The sequence below is a fragment of the Chanodichthys erythropterus genome, chromosome 8 (genome assembly GCF_024489055.1).
Source record: "Chanodichthys erythropterus isolate Z2021 chromosome 8, ASM2448905v1, whole genome shotgun sequence".
In the NCBI taxonomy this organism is placed as follows: Eukaryota; Metazoa; Chordata; class Actinopteri; order Cypriniformes; family Xenocyprididae; genus Chanodichthys; species Chanodichthys erythropterus.
The window spans coordinates 10,630,481-10,649,067 of record NC_090228.1 but is presented as its reverse complement, the minus strand read 5'-3'; the positions used below and the strand labels follow the sequence as shown (position 1 = coordinate 10,649,067).

The following is an 18,587-nucleotide window of genomic DNA, read 5'->3' as shown; positions in this document are numbered from 1 at the left end:
TGCAAGTGTTTAAAAATGAAAATAGCGACGGCTCTTGTCTCTGTGAATACAGTAAGAAACGATGGTAACTTTAACCACATTTAACAGTATATTAGCAACATGCTAACGAAACATTTAGAAAGAAAATTTACAAATATCAATAAAAATATCATGATATCATGGATCATGTCAGTTATTATTGCTCCATCTGCCATTTTTCGCTGTTGTCCTTGTTGCTTACCTAGTCTGATGATTCAGCTGTGCACAGATCCAGACGTACTGCCCTTGTCTAATGCTTGAACATGGGCTAGCATATGCAAATATTGGGGTCATACATATTAATGATCCCGACTGTTACTTGTCGGTGTTATGTTGAGATTCGCCTGTTCTTCAGAGGTCTTTTAAACAAATGAGATTTATATAAGAAGGAGGAAACAATGGAATTTGAGACTCACTGTATGTCATTTCCATGTACTGAACTCTTGTTATTCAACTATGCCAAGATAAATTAAATTTTTAATTCTAGGGATTAATAAATTATTATTTAATTAATATATATTTTTTTATATTTAATATTATTTAATATTTTCACAAATTAAATTTCATTATTCATTGTTGTAGACAGTTGAGTGAAATCATCAATCTAAATTCATAGTTTATTGCTATTATGACATCCCTTTTAAATATTAAAAATAAAACATTACATTATTAATATATCAAAAATGTAGACCTGTATAAAACTGATGTATTTATACAGTGTAATGTTTGTCTGCATTATTTAACTAAAATGACAATTATTTGATTATTTTACCTTTTTCTAAAACAAATTGTAGATGATTGAGAGATATTTTACATATTCTGCAAAAATCTGGTTTAGATCTCAAGAAAACTTTTTTCATGCTAAGAAATGTGAAAATATGATGATCATTACAAATCATGACTAATAAAAATAATAATGCATGGATTCTTGCATGGAGAACCCCATACATTTATCAGTTTGTTGTGCCATGTGGGGCTTTTGTGCAGTAATAATGTTTAATACAACACCATCTGCAGCTCACAATTATGACAATTGCTAAAATGTCATGGTTTTGCATAACCATATTGATGGTATGAATAATTTGAACTATTTATAGTTCAGCTTGTTGACACTGAGTAATAATCATGTTGCATCAGTGACTTGGCTTTAGCAATTCCAGCCTTAACCCTCTGATACATAATGTTCATATTTACTTATATAATTACATAATTACTTTATTAATTCCATGCATCAAAGAGTTAAAAGCTTTGATTTTCCTCATATCTATTTACTTAACATTATGCTATCAAAATTGACTCCAGTGACAGCCATCAACTGACCTTAGTTTAAATAAATGTGTTGTAAATGATGCATCTGTCCATGTGATGGATCGTGTTTTGAGTTTTTCCTTTATGTTTTAAGCACACATGGCACAAGACTCCCTGCGGCGGACAGAGTTTGTTGATACTGTAACAGGATCTCCCACTATCCACACAGTAGGTTCTCCCACCGCTGATTATGTACACATAGCACACGCTGTAGATACACACAGCTACGCATCTTACCAGGGCTGTTTCAGTTATGGTGAAAGAAGAAAAACAGGAGAGGACAGTGGGGGATGCTCTGAAGGAGTTGTAGGTTATTGGGGTGCCAGGTCGGGCTGCGTAGCCTACTTAGTGTACAGCTGCAACTAGGCCAGACTGTTCCTGAGAGCAGACGTGCCAAATGATTCAGCAAGCAGAGTGTCCGCTGGGACTGAAGTGTCCTCAAGCACAACAGGCACAGTAACACAATTTTGTATTTTTTTTTTCTTGAATTTTTCATTGGCGACATTTTGCAGCTATTCTCATCAGTACACACTGTTTCTGAACTCCCTGAAATGCCTTGTAGTCTTGAGTTTTCTTCTGGGAACATACATATCACAATATTCCTCATTTAAAGGGGCCTATTATGCCCATTTTCACAAGATGTCATATAAGTCTCTGGTGTCCCCAGAATGTGTATGTGAAGTTTAAGCTCAAAATACCCCACAGATCATTTATTATTGCTTGTCAATTCCCTCCCCCCTATTTGGGTGTGAGCAAAAAAACGCCATTTTTGTGTGTGTCCCTTTAAATGCAAATGATCTGCTGATCCTGGCCCCCTTTCCAGGAGAGGGCGGAGCTTTAACAGCTTGCGGTTCAACAACAAAGCTGGAGAGTCTCACGCAGCCAAAATAATGATTGTCAGTAACGGTGTTCAGCCTTACATTGTTCAAACCGGAGTCGGACACTGATGGAGAGACTCAGGAAGAAGTTACAACTTTTAGAATGCAGCTGGATGTTTCTGAATGGTTAGTGGATAAATTGTTGTAGTTGCTGTGGAATTGACCCACATGCTAGTCGATGAGTTGAATCATGTTAATTTTTGGTGCATTGACCCTCGTTTGTGAAGCAGTCCAGTGTAAAATGACAGCATTGTAACAACACTGTACTACAACAACTCTTCCTCTTCTCTAAAGCAGACCAACATGGCCTCACCCCCTTTGTTGCGTTTTCCCATGGGCAGGGTTTATGTAAATTTTGAGATTTGTGATGTCACCAACCCAGGAAGAAGCTCTTTGTAGTCCCTACCAGCCGTTTGTTGTAGTCCTCACAAAGTGATTTTTGTAAAAGAAAATATCTCCCTTTGCATTGAACTTCGAGTATCGTAACTTTGCAGATGTTGTTTAAGCTCAAAAGGCAGGAACACACCAAGCTGACGGTCGGCCATCTGGCAGTTTTTGTTCGTCGGCCGACTAAGTTTTCTCAGTTTGTTCCACGCCGTTGGCTGAAGTTCGTCCGCATCGCCTTTTTTCGGCCGATTCGAAATGTTGAATCGGGGTAAGAGCTCGTCGGGCCATCTGATAATTCTGATTGGTTGTTCAGATACTGCCACCTGCTGGTTCGGAAAGGCATTTCATCTTACGCAGGCGCAGAACTGACATGCTACTTGGCCGTCGAACGTCGGTTTGGTGTGTCAGGGCAACTTTGGACACAGGCGCTGTCGTCATGAGCAAACCACGCAGTCTGTTTTCGTTGCCACTAGTTCGTCGGCATCGGCTTGGTGTGTTCCGGCCTAAACAGTAATATTAAACACAAACTAAAGTTAAAAAAGTGAAATCATAATCAAGGACCCCTTTAAGCCTGGCTTTAAAGGAAAAACAATCGTATGATAGAGATATTTAGTATGCCTCATCATTTCAACAGTAGTTACACAGATCTTGTGAAACATATTTAAAGTTGAATTAGAGTCACTGCAGTGAGATTAAAATTCTTGTATGTTCAGGAGGAAAAAGTATGTCACCTTATGGTGCATTTTTAATTTGAGCTTTATTAAAATGGAATAGCAGTAGTAAGTGATTAAAAATCCTTGTCTGTCTTACCTGAGCATATAATAATCAGTCAAAATGAAGAATACATTTTATTCCCAAACTATGCCAAAACAGGCACGCATCTACAAATAAGCAATGTCACAATATGTGTCACATTTTGCTTTGGTTAGGGCCCTGTAGTCTATAGACCGTGTAAAAGAGAGCACATCACACTGTTTCTAAAGTCCCACAGCTCTTTATTGCGGTACAAAGCACACAGACGCACACACCTCAAGAGAAGGAAGCTGGGGAGGCGGGGAGTGTTAGTGCCGAACCAGGCTAATCAGAGCAGGGAAATGAGGCGAGTCCCACACAGGGCTCCCGCGCCTAGAGGCCCACTCACTTGACAGCTCTGATGGATGGAAGTGTCTTCTCATCTGAGAAAGAGAAAGATATTGGGAGGAAGTTGAGGAAGTGCACTGCAGGTATGTCGCTGTTGGGTTTCTAGCCTGCCTGATTTAGGGTACTTAACAAAGAAAGATGGAGGTGGAGATTGAGGGGAAGGAGCGAAGGCATAATTAGTCTCAGCATCAGACGGCACACCCACACAACGTCTAACGCATATTGAACAATAATGGCGAGAGCTGGCTGAAATCATCGGGTTCAAATCGAATTGGATGGCTATTACATAATATCCAGTAGACATGGTGCACAGGTTTTTTTCAGTCTGACGGGAAGCAAAGCACCAAGCTGCTACGATAAACTCTTCCGAGCAAGAGCTAGTCAGTGCATTTGGCAAGTTTGCATGATGCATTGAATCTGAGGGTGTGCTCACACAGGTTTGGTTTGATTAAAACGAACGCTGGTGCGATTGCTCTCTTAATTCAGTTCAGTTGAATAAGTGTGAATGCTGCCTTCTGAATCCTGGTGTGCACCAAACAAGCGAACCGAGACCCCTGAAAATGTGGGTCTTGATCTGCTTCCAAACAAACGTTGGTGCGGTTCAACTGAAATATGAATGCAACATGGACCAAAGATATCAAAACAAACCAAAAACAGCATGTGATGTCACAAGATGCGACCCTACAAAGGACAGAATGCTTAAGCATGCATGGTTTTTCTCAGCATAGGAACATCAGTCTTTCTCATTCTTTACATTAAATTCAAACTGAAAACCAGAAAACATAACTTATTTTGCTGTAGTGCTGTAGATTCAGAAAACACTGTCCACTGAGTATTTTACATCATACAGACGTTCAAGAGTCGTTGAAGGACCAAAATGTCATAAAAAATAACTGTTTAAGCATTTTTTCAGGCCATTTTTCAGCATGCTGGTTAAAGCAAAAAAAATAAAAATAAAAATAAAACACATATTTCTTTTAAATGTTAAGTACAACCTTTAAATATAGATTATTTTTGTTTTCCATTAGTTTTTTTCTCCATTTTTATATTCAAACACCAGTGCATTTGAAGACCAGGGCAAAGTAAGGCTACAAACTTGGGGCCCGGCTGATGTGGTTTGTCTGTGGTGTCTGAAATAGGCCTCAAGTATATGTCTTACCGCAAGTGACACTGCAATAAGCTCTGTGGGTATTGTAGCAGGCCAGACAGAAGCTAATTACACCTTTTAACTCCTCATACAGTAACTATAGATGCAGCACACAGAATAAGGTAGATTTCAAACTTTCTATGATTTTTATAGAAATGAACAGCGGCTCCAACAGTGCCAATTTATCATTAACAGCATGGCTGGGGGAGATATGGAATGAAAATATTTAGTTAACTCTCATCAGGGTTTCTCTACCACCAAGTTGCAACTCACTCACACTAGGCCAACTGCTATTCGTATGTCGCAGGTTGTCTGTCACACAGTAGGGCGTTGTGTTTGTGGATTATTTGTGTGGCTGAGGAGCTTGTTTTAACAGAACTACATGTACAGTATGGTTTAAAGTAATGGAGTTCAACTGGCTTTTGAGGGTCTTGGGAATAGGCTTGGACTGGTATCAAAGTCCGGTTTTACCTAAAAACTACCCGTGTTTCATACAGTGTCATTTAGTAACATGTACTAATAAAAAAACAAGTGTTGCAATGGCCATGTAGACATATTGCTAAAGCATTTTAGAAATAATAATAATAATATTTTTTTCCTTGTTCTTCATTTTTGAGCCTTAATTTAATTTAAAGTCAAGGAATTTTAATTATATAAAATATACAAATACATATTATTTATTTAGGTATATGCAATTATTAAATATAAAAATTTATCATTTTATTGATATAATAAATATATAAAATATAAATATAATTTATTATTATTTATTGCAATAAAAATTTTCTATACAAGACACATTCTGATCACAAAGGTCTGTATTAGTAACCTTAGTGAATCAGCATGTGTGTTAGAGAAGCACACACACAATTATGTGTGATTTCAGATAACTGGGTCAGACAAATTTCCTAAGGGCATTTGGAAGATATTAGAGAGAATGAGCTATGATGGTTCAACCTTTGGTCATAGACATGGAAGATAAAAAATGTTATTTTATGTGCACACACTTATCAGTTTCTTTCATACTTGATTAGAATCTCGCCCAAGGGCGACTGAGTTTAATGACGGTATACAGAACCTGTGGCAGGTTCCCGTAATAGGCTAAATAAAAGGGCCTAAGGTAAATGGATCCTTTGACATCCTGTGTGCATTCTCGCAGGCTAAGTCGTCTAAGATGTTATCGCTTGCGTGATGTAATTATTTATTTTTTCAATTTGCATTTAGATTTGATGTCAACTCAACAGGTATGTCAAATTTTTGTCAGATTAAAAGATTTATATAAAAGACCCACATGAGTTCAAAGGTGGATTTAAAAACTGAACACTTTCTTTATGAAAAATCCTCTGCTGAACTGGTAAAAATCCAAAAGTGCACAGAATTTTGTTTATTTGAACCTATAACCTTTTGTATCGTATTGCTTTGTGTTTCTAGAGCACCTTAGTGGGTCATTTTTATTAGATTTTGTGCTATTTCACATCACTGTAAAGGTAAGATAAAGTTTCAAACCATGGAAGTTGAAGGACTTGTATGAATGACAATAGTCTGACATTCAGTTTTGCTGCAGAAAATAAATGCAATAACTGGAATGGATAATGGTCTGTCTTATAATTGTCCATTCGATGCCCTTGGACATACACTGACGACCTTAAATTGACGTTTCATTGGTTTTGCTACATGGATAGAAATAAACGCTGAGACTATCAGCTATCACCGCGAGGAAGTTTTAGATGATGAGAGAAAGAAATTGACAAGATGTTGGTTGTACACGCAAACTCTTTTTGACTTCTGTAATTGGTGTAAAATGTAGCTGGAAGGCTCAGATCTGCATATAACCCAGCTATTGCGTTCGGTCCCATTCACACTTCATTAGGCTTTCCCTAGCGTTTATTTCAAATGGCGGGCGAACCGACAGCCAGGCCACAAAGAATGAATGGACTAGACTACGAGAGGTCATCTGGAGCATTTCTGTTTCATTTTACATCATGCTGGGTTGAATACTAGCTCACCCACATGCGCAAAGATCATATCATGCATAGAGTAATGTACCTAGATGGCCCTGTAATTTTAAAACACAATCTTAAATGGCCCACATGGATTGGTTTGCACAGCTCCGCCAGTGGAGGGTTAGTCTCATTTTGCTTGTGTCCTCATGGAGTTTATTTGACAAGCTCCAGAGGTGTTTGTTGAGGATAATCCACTGCAAAATGCAAACAAAAAGGTGTGTAATGTCATTGAAATAGGATTTTACAACTTGTTCTAGAGGGATTGTGTTTTTGATGGTTTTCTTGCTTCCTTTCATGATACTCCAAGTCATCACATCATGTCACGTCTTTAAGAATAGATGGTTTGTCACTTTGCCCTTTGATTCGTGTTCGATACCGCATTCATTTCTGCATTCAGGTGGCTTCCCTCTGATAAGACAACACCATGTATCGCATGTTACAAATTCCTCCCTAGTCACATCCAACACAAAAGCAACCTTTCAATGAAGCCCTCTCCATTTCCTTTAGCCAAAGATAAGGCAGTCATCCATACATTCGGCTCTGAAGCGGACTGACTTTTGCCGCACTGCTATTAGAAACTCTATCCTGAAGAACCAAAGCATTTGTAGCCGTCTGGACTGATAAGAGCATTCAAGAGACCCAAAAGAAAGTAACTTGACAGGTCACTGACTAGATAAATCTCACTTCCTCGCAATTTCCCTCTCACTACAGGATTGTTTTGGAAGCGAGAGCATAATTATCTCTTATCTTGTTATACTGGTCGCTAAAGTTCTAACAACACAGAGGCAAGTGCATTTGAGTGTTACAAACGCTCAACCTTTTTGTGCTATGATGACATTCTCCATTATCATAATTTCTTTTGTAAGCTAATAAAAGTCAGGATCAAAGACAAGATGATGCAAGGAGATCAATGGAAGAGTGAAATCAGTTAAGAGCAGAAATAAAGGTTGAGAAAAGTTTCCACAAACTTTGCCTAAAATGAAAATGGTCATCATTTACTGTAAGAAAGCACTGTAAAAATTATATGGTGACTTATGCACACTGTAAAAAAAAAAAATCCCAGTAAAATTTACGGTAAAAAAACGGCAGCTGTGGTTGCCAGAACTTTACCGTAAAAAATACAGTAGCAACGTAAAAAAAAATCTGTTAAATTTACGGTAAAATAAAGTATTTCATTAACTGATATAATGTTAATTTACCAACCTAATGAAGTACTAATATCTGTTTTGTATCTTTATAATACACTGACAGTCACCAAACACAGTGGTGATAAGAGTCACATGATGAATCAAAGTTCATCACAAGCAGATTTTCTACAAGCTGAGAAGGACAACACTATCATATAGAAGGTGCACACAGTGTCATTCACACACACACTAAACACCATCATGGTAACATGCATGACATTTTAAAAATGCAATAAACATTAATTTAACATCTAATGTAACATAAAACCCTAATGTACATAACTGATTAGAAAAAATTAGAAAAAGTAAGTCATATAACTAAGAGTTATTTCAACGAAAATATATCAAATGTGAAGTGTCATGCAGGGAATTGTGGGAATGTCAATTTACGGTTTTTCACTGTAAATTTTACAATTAATTGTTATTTTTCACTTCCAAAAACTGTGAATTTAACGGTATTTTACCGTAAAATTATAGATTATTAGATCTATTACAGTTTTTCACCGTATATAGTACGGAAACTTTCTGTAAACCAATTAACAGTTTTTACCGCAGCATTTTTACAGTCTTTTACTGTTAAAATCGCGGTAATGTTTTACAGTGCAGTAGTGTTATAATAATAATACATTTTATTTAAAGCGCCTTTCATAACACTCAAGGTCACCTTACAAACATAGAAATCCTAGAAACCTAGAAAGCATCAGTACTAACAACATTCAACAAACAATATACAATAAGACACTTGAAGATATAAAATACAAACTCAATGCATGTGCAGTGATAAAAAATAGGTGAGTTTTGAGACGAGATTTAGAGAAAGTATGAAGACTGTCGCTGTTTTGAATATCCAGAGGAAGGGAATTCCGTAAATGAGGGTCAACGTAACGGTTCCTGACCCCGTAGTGTTCAGACGGATACGTGGTAAAATAAGAACAGCTGATGAAGAAGATCTGAGAGTATGTGTAGGAGTGTAGATAAGAAGAAGATCAGAGTGGTACAGTATGAATGAATAAGATTATTGAGAGCCTTGTAGGTAAGAAGAAACAAAACTGCTGGGACACTTTAAGTTTCTATGACAGTAGGTTTACAGATGTTTCTCATTACAAATCTGCGTGAAATGGGGTAATCATCTTTCAACAAAAATGTTGGAAATTTAAAATAAAGTGTAACTGGTGCATGTTGCTTTTCCAAAATGCATGTTAATCTCAGCGCATGCAGAAATGGAGTTTGCTGCATTTACTGTGAAATGCTTGCAATACAAACATTGTGGTATGTGTCAACTCACTGTTGGAGAGAAAAGTGCCAGAAAGTGCCTATTATACATTATATTCAAAGTCATACAATAGCTTAGTGTGACAAACAGATCAAAATTAATAAGTCTGTATTCCTTTTCATTGGTCTGTTGAAAGCAAATGGATCACTGTGAGTTGAATTCAAGATTCAGTTCAGTCTGATTCATGAACAAAGTATTCAGTCCAGTCAAGGTAATTAGTGAATAACTTGAGTTCAGTCTGTTCATCACACAATGCTATTATATGATTTCAAAACTTGGAATATAGTGAGTCATAGAATAATCACTTTTAGAATGCTTGTTTGAGAGTTTTATAAAAAATGGTTAGATATTATTCAAGTTCCAAGGAATAAAGTGTTGGACGCACTTTATTTTACAGTCCTGTTCCCCATGTACATACTATGTACAGAATTTATAATAACTGGGTAATAACTAGGTACTAACCCTGAACCTACACCTAAACCCCTGTAGTTACCTTGTATTACTCAGTAGGTAAGTACACTGTAAGTACACGTACTGTAAAATGAAGTGCAACCAAAGTGTGTTTTAAAGGACACAAGTGTAAGTAAATGATCACAAAATTTCCATTCTTGGGTGATCTTTTCCCTCTAAGAGCAGAAATAAAAGGGTGAGATGAAGGGGTAAGTAGCAGTAAAAAAGTCACTGGCTTTATTAAATCTTCCAGATTTAGCAGGGCAGGCGTTTAATGTAATGGGAATGAGTCTGGTACCCTTAAAGTCAGACAAAGAATGACATTTCATTGTATATTACTAGCTGGTGTCCCATCATGCCATGTCTATTATGCATGTCTGTTATCATTAGCACATCCATATGAAAGGAGCTGTCTGCAGATATTACAGTGCCGCCCACCTCAAATGGGGCTGGCATGCTAGATTTAGACTATGAGGTACGTGAAAAAAGAAAACTCCATTATCCATGTCTAATATAAAATGAACACAGAGATAGTACAGTTGATAAAACATTTTCATGCTTTTAAAGAGTTGCTTTTAGTGCAAAATGTCCATATTATTGCAACGCAGGCAATTTTGTGTCTAATTCCATGGCGCCGCAGCATCTGTGTGTATTTCATTGATATTCGTTCATCATTATAAGCCCAGCGAAGGAGAGAGACAGACAGACGCTGAGAGGGAAAGGCCCCCACTGGAGCTCTCCCACGTTCCTCCTAAGCGATTGTGTCATGGCCAAGCCATTTGTCTTCTTAATGTCGTAATGACGGACAAAAATGGAGATTTATCTGCCCTTGCTTTTTATTAATTGAATTTTTATGTGTTTGTTACTTATCCTGTTTGACAGAGACCACATCATAAAATATATTGGAACCAAAAGAGAAGTGGATAATAGTGCTTTGTTTTCTTGCTTTTATTTGGCAAAGCAACATTGGACGAAATATCACTGGGAAAAAAAAAAAAAAATTAAACCACTACAGAGATGTTTATTGTATTGTATTATGAGCCTATATTGTTTTTTTTAAACCCCAAAACCACTTCAGAAGAATATTCTGGCGTAATTATATTAAACACAATCTACAGCATCTGAAAACTATTTTATTATTTGTAAAAATATACAAAAAAATTGGGTTTACCTCATAGACTGTCTTTGTAAGTGCTCAGAAATATTAGCATTCTTCATAATAATAATAATAACAATGTAAACATTATTATTTATAATTATTATAAATATTAACCTAGAATATTCTGTTAAGTTTTTAACTTAAAGGTGCCATCGAATGAAAAATTGAATTTACCTTGGCATAGTTGAATAACATGTTCATTACATGGAAATGACATACAGTGAATACCTAGAATATTCCATTGTTTCCTCCTTCTTATATAAATCTCATTTGTTTAAAAGACCTCCGAAGAACAGGCGAATCTCAACATAACACCGACACATAATAGTCGGGATAATTAATATGTACGCCCCCAATATTTGCATATGCTAGCCCATGTTCAAGGCATTAGACAAGGGCAGGACGTCTGGATGTGCACAGGCGAATCATCAGACTAGGTAAGCAAGCAAGAACAATAGTGAAAAATGGCAGATGGAGCAATAATAACTGACATGATCCATGATATCATGATATTTTTAGTGATATTTGTAAATTGTCTTTCTAAATGTTTCGTTAGCATGTTGCTAATGTACTGTTAAATGTGGTTAAAGTTACCATCGTTTTTTACTGTATTCACGGAGACAAGAGCCGTCGCTATTTTCATTTTTAAACACTTGCAGTCTGTATAATTCATAAACATAACTTCATTCTTTATAAATCTCTCCAACAGTGTGTAATGTTAGCTTTAGCCACGGAGCACCATCAAACTCATTCAGAATCAAATGAAAACATCCAAATAAATACCATACTTAAGCGATTAGACATGCTGCATGACGAACACTTTGTAAAGATCCATTTGAGGGTTATATTAGCTGTGTAAACTTTTGTTTATGCTGTTTAAGGCAAGCGCGAGCTCCGGGGGCGGTGAGCACGAGAATTAAAGGGGCCGCAGCCTGAATCGGCGCATTTATAATGATGCCCCATAATAGGCAGTTAAAAAAATGAATTAAAAATATAGATGGGGTATTTTGAGCTGAAACTTCACAGACACATTCAGTGGACACCTTAGACTTATATTACATCTTTTGAAAACACGTTCTTCGGCACCAAATTTTAAGTTTGACTGGCGTGTAAAAATGAATATTATAAATATGGCATACATGCTTAAAACAAAAGGTTTAAATGTAAAGGAACATTCTGGGTTAATATTGTTTATATTAATTATGCGTAAATATGAGTGGCATATACATAATAATATTAAAATTAATTATAAAACCAGCAATAATAATAATAATAATAAAAATAATATCACCCTGAAATTGTCCTACGTCTGGTTGAGGGAATGCGGGAGCCCATCTTGGCGGAAAACAACCTGGCTGGATTGGATTGAACTAGACCATCACAGAAATTTTACCTTTTAGTATTAAAGGAGTGGAACCCCATTCCAAGTTGGAACCACACACGCAGAATCGGTTAGTACAGTTTACTGCAGAACAACTTATGTCGGTGTAAAATAAACAATTACAGAACATTTTTAAATGAAAGTTAAAGCAATCTCCTTCCGAAAATCCTGAAAAAAGTATGTTGCTGCCTCAGTGACTACTCAGAGAAGCTGTCAGTCTCAGCTGTTAATCATGACGTCACACCCCTGTTTTTATAGCATCAAATAACTAACTAAAACCAGACTTATTTAAAAAAAAACGAACACTTTAACATACACCAGCATGATAAAAATGACCTAAAATGATATTAAAATATTTATAATGTAATTTAATTGTTTAGTTTGTCTCACGTCCCATTAGATTACATGGAGAGGGCGGAGTTTATGACCTATTCTGCATCAAGCCACCAGGGGGCAATCGAAACGCTTTGGCTTCAAATCCAACTTTGGTGTGCCACATCACAGTTTTTTATGTTTCTTGCCAGTGGTGAACAGGTGTTTTAGAGTTAACTAAAATAATGTGTACAGAAGCGTAACCTGGAAGAAATATTACTTAATTGTCATCCTTACAATCTCTAGAGTAAATGTTCAGAAGTCACAGTACTGCAGTGGAGGTCTTATGACCACTGGAAAAGTGAAATCCATTCCCTTGAGAAAGTACCTCACTTTGTAAAGGGTTACAAATGCCTGGCTCTTCAGAAATGTCTCTCCAGAGCAGTAGGGCACGCAGACACCTGGCTCCATTTTGCTGCCGAGGTCTGATGACTTTTATCCTGGCTCTGTGAGCGACTCCATCCATCACGGTAAATTTTATCTCCTGTAACGATCCCTCGTTTCTCAGCCTGTCTGGGGTCTAATGGAGGAGAACGGAGATGGATTGGGAGGTGGGATGTTGACAACAGCTTTGGGGCACGGCCCTTTGAGGATACCCCCTGCCATTGGTGGAAATTATGTTTTGTAATTGCATCTAGTTAATTATTATTTTGGTTTTGATAGCTTTCTTCATAATTTATTGGTGGATCGTAAGTTGGTCAAAGCCCTTGATCTAGTTCAAACGGCAGGGTTTATGCGATGCAATATGTTTCAGGGGTTAATGTGCGTATGATGCTCAATTATCTGTCCTCACTTGTTCTCCATCAAAGGGGTTGACGTCAGAGCATGCCATTAAATTAGATTGTTAATTCGATTTTGGGCTTGTTTTTGTTGTTTAAAGGCCAGTGAAGCATGTAATGATACTTGATAAAATAAAGAGTTTGGCATATTGGACAGTTATCCTGAGATGCACCGTTTGCCTTTATCAGTTTGGCTGTAATTGGCCACTAAAGTATAGTTGAGCGTGCGGTAAGACGTGTCAGTGGGTAATTGTGTTTTTGCATGTCAAAATAAATTTTCTATATGGCAGGTAACATTTATTTGATGTTAAAGCGAATTAAGCATGATTGTAGCTATGGGGAAAAGTGTATCAGATACTTCAGGTAAAGCTGTGCCAATGACTATATATATATATATATATATATATATATATATATATATTATATATATATATATATATATATATATATATGTATATATATGATATCATGATATTTTTTGTGATATTTGTAAATTGTCTTTCTAAATGTTTCGTTAGCATGTTGCTAATGTACTGTTAAATGTGGTTAAATTGACCATCGTTACTTACTGTATTCACGGAGACAAGACTGTCGTTATTTTAATTTTTTCAACACTTGCAGTCTGTATAATTCATAAACACAATTTCATTCTTTATAAATCTCACCAACAGTGTGTAATGTTAGCTTTAGTCACGGAGCACCATCAAACTCATTCAGAATCAAATGTAAACATCCAAATAAATACCATACTTACACGATAAGACATGTTGCATGACGAACAATTTGTAAAGATCCATTTTGAGGGTTATATTAGCTGTGTGAACTTTTGTTTATGCTGTTTAAGGCAAGTGCGAGCTCCGGGGCGATGAGCATGAGAATTAAAGGGGCCACAGCCTAAATCGGTGCATTTATAATGATGCCCAAAAAATGTATTAAAAAAATCGATGGGGTATTTTGAGCTGAAACCTCAGACATATTCAGGGGACACCTTAGACTTATATTACATCTTTTGAAAACACGTCCTTCGTCACCAAATTTTAAGTTTGACTGGCGTGTAAAAATTAATATTATAAATATGGCATACACACTAGGTTTAAACGTAAAGGAATATTCTGGGTTAATATTGTTTATATTAATTATGCGTAAGTGTGAGTGGCATATACATAATAATATTAAAATTAATTATTATATATATATATATATATATATATATATATATATATATATATATATATATATATTTTTTTTTTATTTTTTTTTTTTCTGTATAAAAAAAGTTTCTACATCAGACACCCTGAATTTTTTTTAATTGAATTATTTTATTTTATTTTATTTTTGGCAATTTAAGTCAAAAGTGGCACAGCTTACCCCACTCAAGCCTACTAAAGCAAGTAAATATTTTCCTATAATGTTATGCCTTGCATTTGTTACTTTTTTTGAACTCAGAATACCGAAGAACACAAAAATGAATTATATCCTCTTCTGCTAGATGTTTTCCAGTGGAACGCATTGTCCTTTTTTGTGCCTCACTGTTACAGATCCCTTGTTTCCCTGGACTCCATTTCCCAGAATCCTCCTGTTCTCCACACCTGCACTCACTTCCCTCGTCAGTTCCTCATCATCACTCATCACCTGCACCTGGACTCTATTGTTAGCACTCCCTTTATATTGCACTCACTCCCTTCACTCCTCGTCCGTTCTCTGTTTTGTTAAGGTGTCTGTCTGTTGTTCATTGCCATTGTTTGAAGTAAAGTCTCTATTATCGTGGAAATCCGTATCTGCCTCATCTCTCTACCAGCCACCCGTAACAGAAGAACGGACCTAAACCGACCGGATTTTCCACGAAAAAAAAAAAAAAAAAATGGAGACTTTCCCCAGCTCCCTGGATCCAGCTCCTCCATCGCCTCTCACCCTAACAGCCAGCGAACGCATTATCGGGCTCCTGCAGGTAGGACGTTCGCTGGAGAGGTATGTGGAGGAGTTCGTTGAGCTTGCTTACTTGTCTAACTGGCCCGACGCTCAGTTGATCTCCCTGTTTTTGGATGGATTGGATGACGACACTATCCGTTTTGATGAACCTGTTTTTTGTTTCTCCTTAAGCGAAACTATCAATTTAATTTTGTGGTTGAATGGCTCCAAATTCTTAGTGAAAGAGGTTCAGGATCAGTGTTGTCGTCCGGTCCATCCAGAAACACGGTTGGCCGGGCCAGTTAGTCAACCTCCGGCTTCCTCCGCACACCGCTCCAGCGAACTCCCTGCCTGCCCCAGGCTGGACCCATATTCCGCTACTGGGCCCAGTAAGCGGAGGAGGAGGAAGAAAGCGGCCCCAATGTCTCCAGAGCCCGCTCCAGTATCTCCAGAGCCCGCTCCAGTATCTCCAGAGCCTGCTCCAGTGTCTCCAGAGCCCGCTCCAGTGTCTCCAGAGCCCGCTCCAGTATCTCCAGAGCCCGCTCCAGTATCTCCAGAGCCCGCTCCAGTATCTCCAGAGCCCGCTCCAGTATCTCCAGAGCCCGCTCCAGTATCTCCAGAGCCCGCTCCAGTATCTCCAGAGCCCGCTCCAGTATCTCCAGAGCCAGCTCCAGGATCTCCAGAGCCCGCTCCAGTATCTCCAGAGCCCGCTCCAGTATCTCCAGAGCCCGCTCCAGGATCTCCAGAGCCCGCTCCAGTATCTCCAGAGCCCGCTCCAGTATCTCCAGAGCCCGCTCCAGTATCTCCAGAGCCAGCTCCAGTATCTCCAGAGCCAGCTCCAGTATCTCCAGAGCCAGCTCCAGTCCCCACAGAGCCAGCTCCAGTGCCTGTGGGGATTTTAATTGTATTTGAGGGGATGAAATGGCCCTCAACCCCAGTCTCCGCCGAGCCAAGTTCTCCAGTCTCCTCCGAGCCAAGTTCTCCAGTCTCCTCCGAGCCAAGTTCTCCAGTCTCCTCCGAGCCAAGTTCTCCAGTCTCCTCCGAGCCAAGTTCTCCAGTCTCCGCCGCCGAGCAAAGTTCTCAGTCTCCGCCGCCGAGCAAAGTTCTCCAGTCTCCGCCGCCGAGCAAAGTTCTCCAGTCTCCGCCGCCGAGCAAAGTTCTCCAGTCTCCGCCGCCGAGCAAAGTTCTCCAGTCTCCGCCGCCGAGCAAAGTTCTCCAGTCTCCGCCGCCGAGCAAAGTTCTCCAGTCTCCGCCGCCGAGCAAAGTTCTCCAGTCTCCGCCGCCGAGCAAACATCTCCAGTCTCCGCCGCCGAGCAAAGTTCTCCAGTCTCCGCCGCCGAGCAAGTGTCACCAGTCTCCTCCGCCGAGCAAAGTTCTACAGACTCCGCCGCCGAGCAAAGTTCTCCAGTCTCCGCCGCCGAGCAAAGTTCTCCAGTCTCCGCCGCCCGAGCAAAGTTCTCCAGTCTCCGCCGCCGAGCAAAGTTCTCCAGTCTCCGCCGCCTACGAGCCCTCAGCTCCAGCCGCCGCCGCCGAGCCCTCAGCTCCAGCCGCCGCCGCCGAGCCCTCAGCTCCAGCCGCCGCCGCCGAGCCTGCCGCTCCAGCCGCCGCCGCCGAGCCTGCCGCTCCAGCCGCCGCCGCCGCCCGAGCCAGCCGCTCCAGCCGCCGCCGCCGAGGCTGCCGCTCCAGCCGCCGCCGCCGAGCCAGCCGCTCCTAGTATGGTCTCTGTGATTGAACTCTCCAGCCCAAAGACTGTTTTCCCTCCCAGCCTCCCTCTCCCGCCTCCTCCAAGTCATGTCTATACTGCACCTCCACCTCAAGCCCCCTCGCCCAGATCTCCACCTCGGACCTCTGGGCGATTACCTTCACCCCGGCTCCAACCTCCCTCTGCTCCACCGTTGCCCATCAGTCCTCCAGCTTCACCAGTCTCCATCCTGCCTCCACTCACACCTTGGTCATTCATCAGCCTGCCCTCCCCTCTGGACTTCACTCCTCCGTCTCCGCTCCGTCACTCCGTCCCTCGGATTCAGTTGGCCTCCTCACTCCCCCCGGTGTTCGTTTTGTTGGCTGTCCTTCTGCTTACACTGCGGCCTTCTGGAGCACCGGCTGCGCTTCGGTCGGCGGAGCCGCTGGTTCCGCCATCTCCCGCCGGTCCTTCAGCGCCGCCTGGGCACTACGGCATCAAGCCTTCGGTCCCTGACCCGCCATGGCGGCCTGCTGCACCTGACCCGCCATGTCTGCCCGCTGCACCTGACCCGCCATGTCTTCCCGCTGCATGTCTGCCCGCTGCACCTGACCCGCCATGGCTGCCCGCTGCACCTGACCCGCCATGGCTGCCTTCAGCCCCTGACCCGCCATGGCTGCCCACGGCTCCTGACCCCCCATGGCTGCCCACGGCTCCTGACCCCCCATGGCTGCCCACGGCTCCTGACCCGCCATGGTTTTTGGACCTGCCCTGGAGACCTCCACTCCAGTTTACTCCTCCCCCTGCTCCGGTTTGAGGTCTCCAGGGCGCCCGCCCCCCTCCCGGTTGTTACATCTACGGCGCGAGGACGCGCCTACCGGGAGGGGGAGGTACTGTTACAGATCCCTTGTTTCCCTGGACTCCATTTCCCAGAATCCTCCTGTTCTCCACACCTGCACTCACTTCCCTCGTCAGTTCCTCATCATCACTCATCACCTGCACCTGGACTCTATTGTTAGCACTCCCTTTATATTGCACTCACTCCCTTCACTCCTCGTCCGTTCTCTGTTTTGTTAAGGTGTCTGTCTGTTGTTCATTGCCATTGTTTGAAGTAAAGTCTCTATTATCGTGGAAATCCGTATCTGCCTCATCTCTCTACCAGCCACCCGTAACACTCACAGGGAATCATGAGTAAAACCTACGAGTGGTTGCTAGTAATGTTTTCTATTTTTACTATAGCCTCCATGATTCATAGTACTATTTAGGGAGATTCACCCTGTGCACTGTAGTACAAGCTGTTATTTTGCATTTCATTATGTCCTAACCCTAATTGTGGTGTTTTTAAAGCAATCAATAAACCCCTGCATTAGATCTGTCATCGGAAATACACCACTCAGCATCCGTTTTGCCCTCAGGGGTGGTTTGGACTAGGCTGAACTGCAGAAACAACACTTACTCTGTTTTATGTTATGATCATATGTGGTCAATATCACACTCAGCGTTGCACCTTTTGTTT

General features: G+C 40.4%; 1 protein-coding gene across 2 annotated transcripts in view; it reads left to right on the top strand.

Moving 5' to 3' along the window:
• Positions 1–18,587, top strand: part of btbd11a (BTB (POZ) domain containing 11a) — a 148,085-nt gene that overhangs the window by 18,856 nt on the left and 110,642 nt on the right. The gene's annotated exons all lie outside the window — the stretch shown is intronic.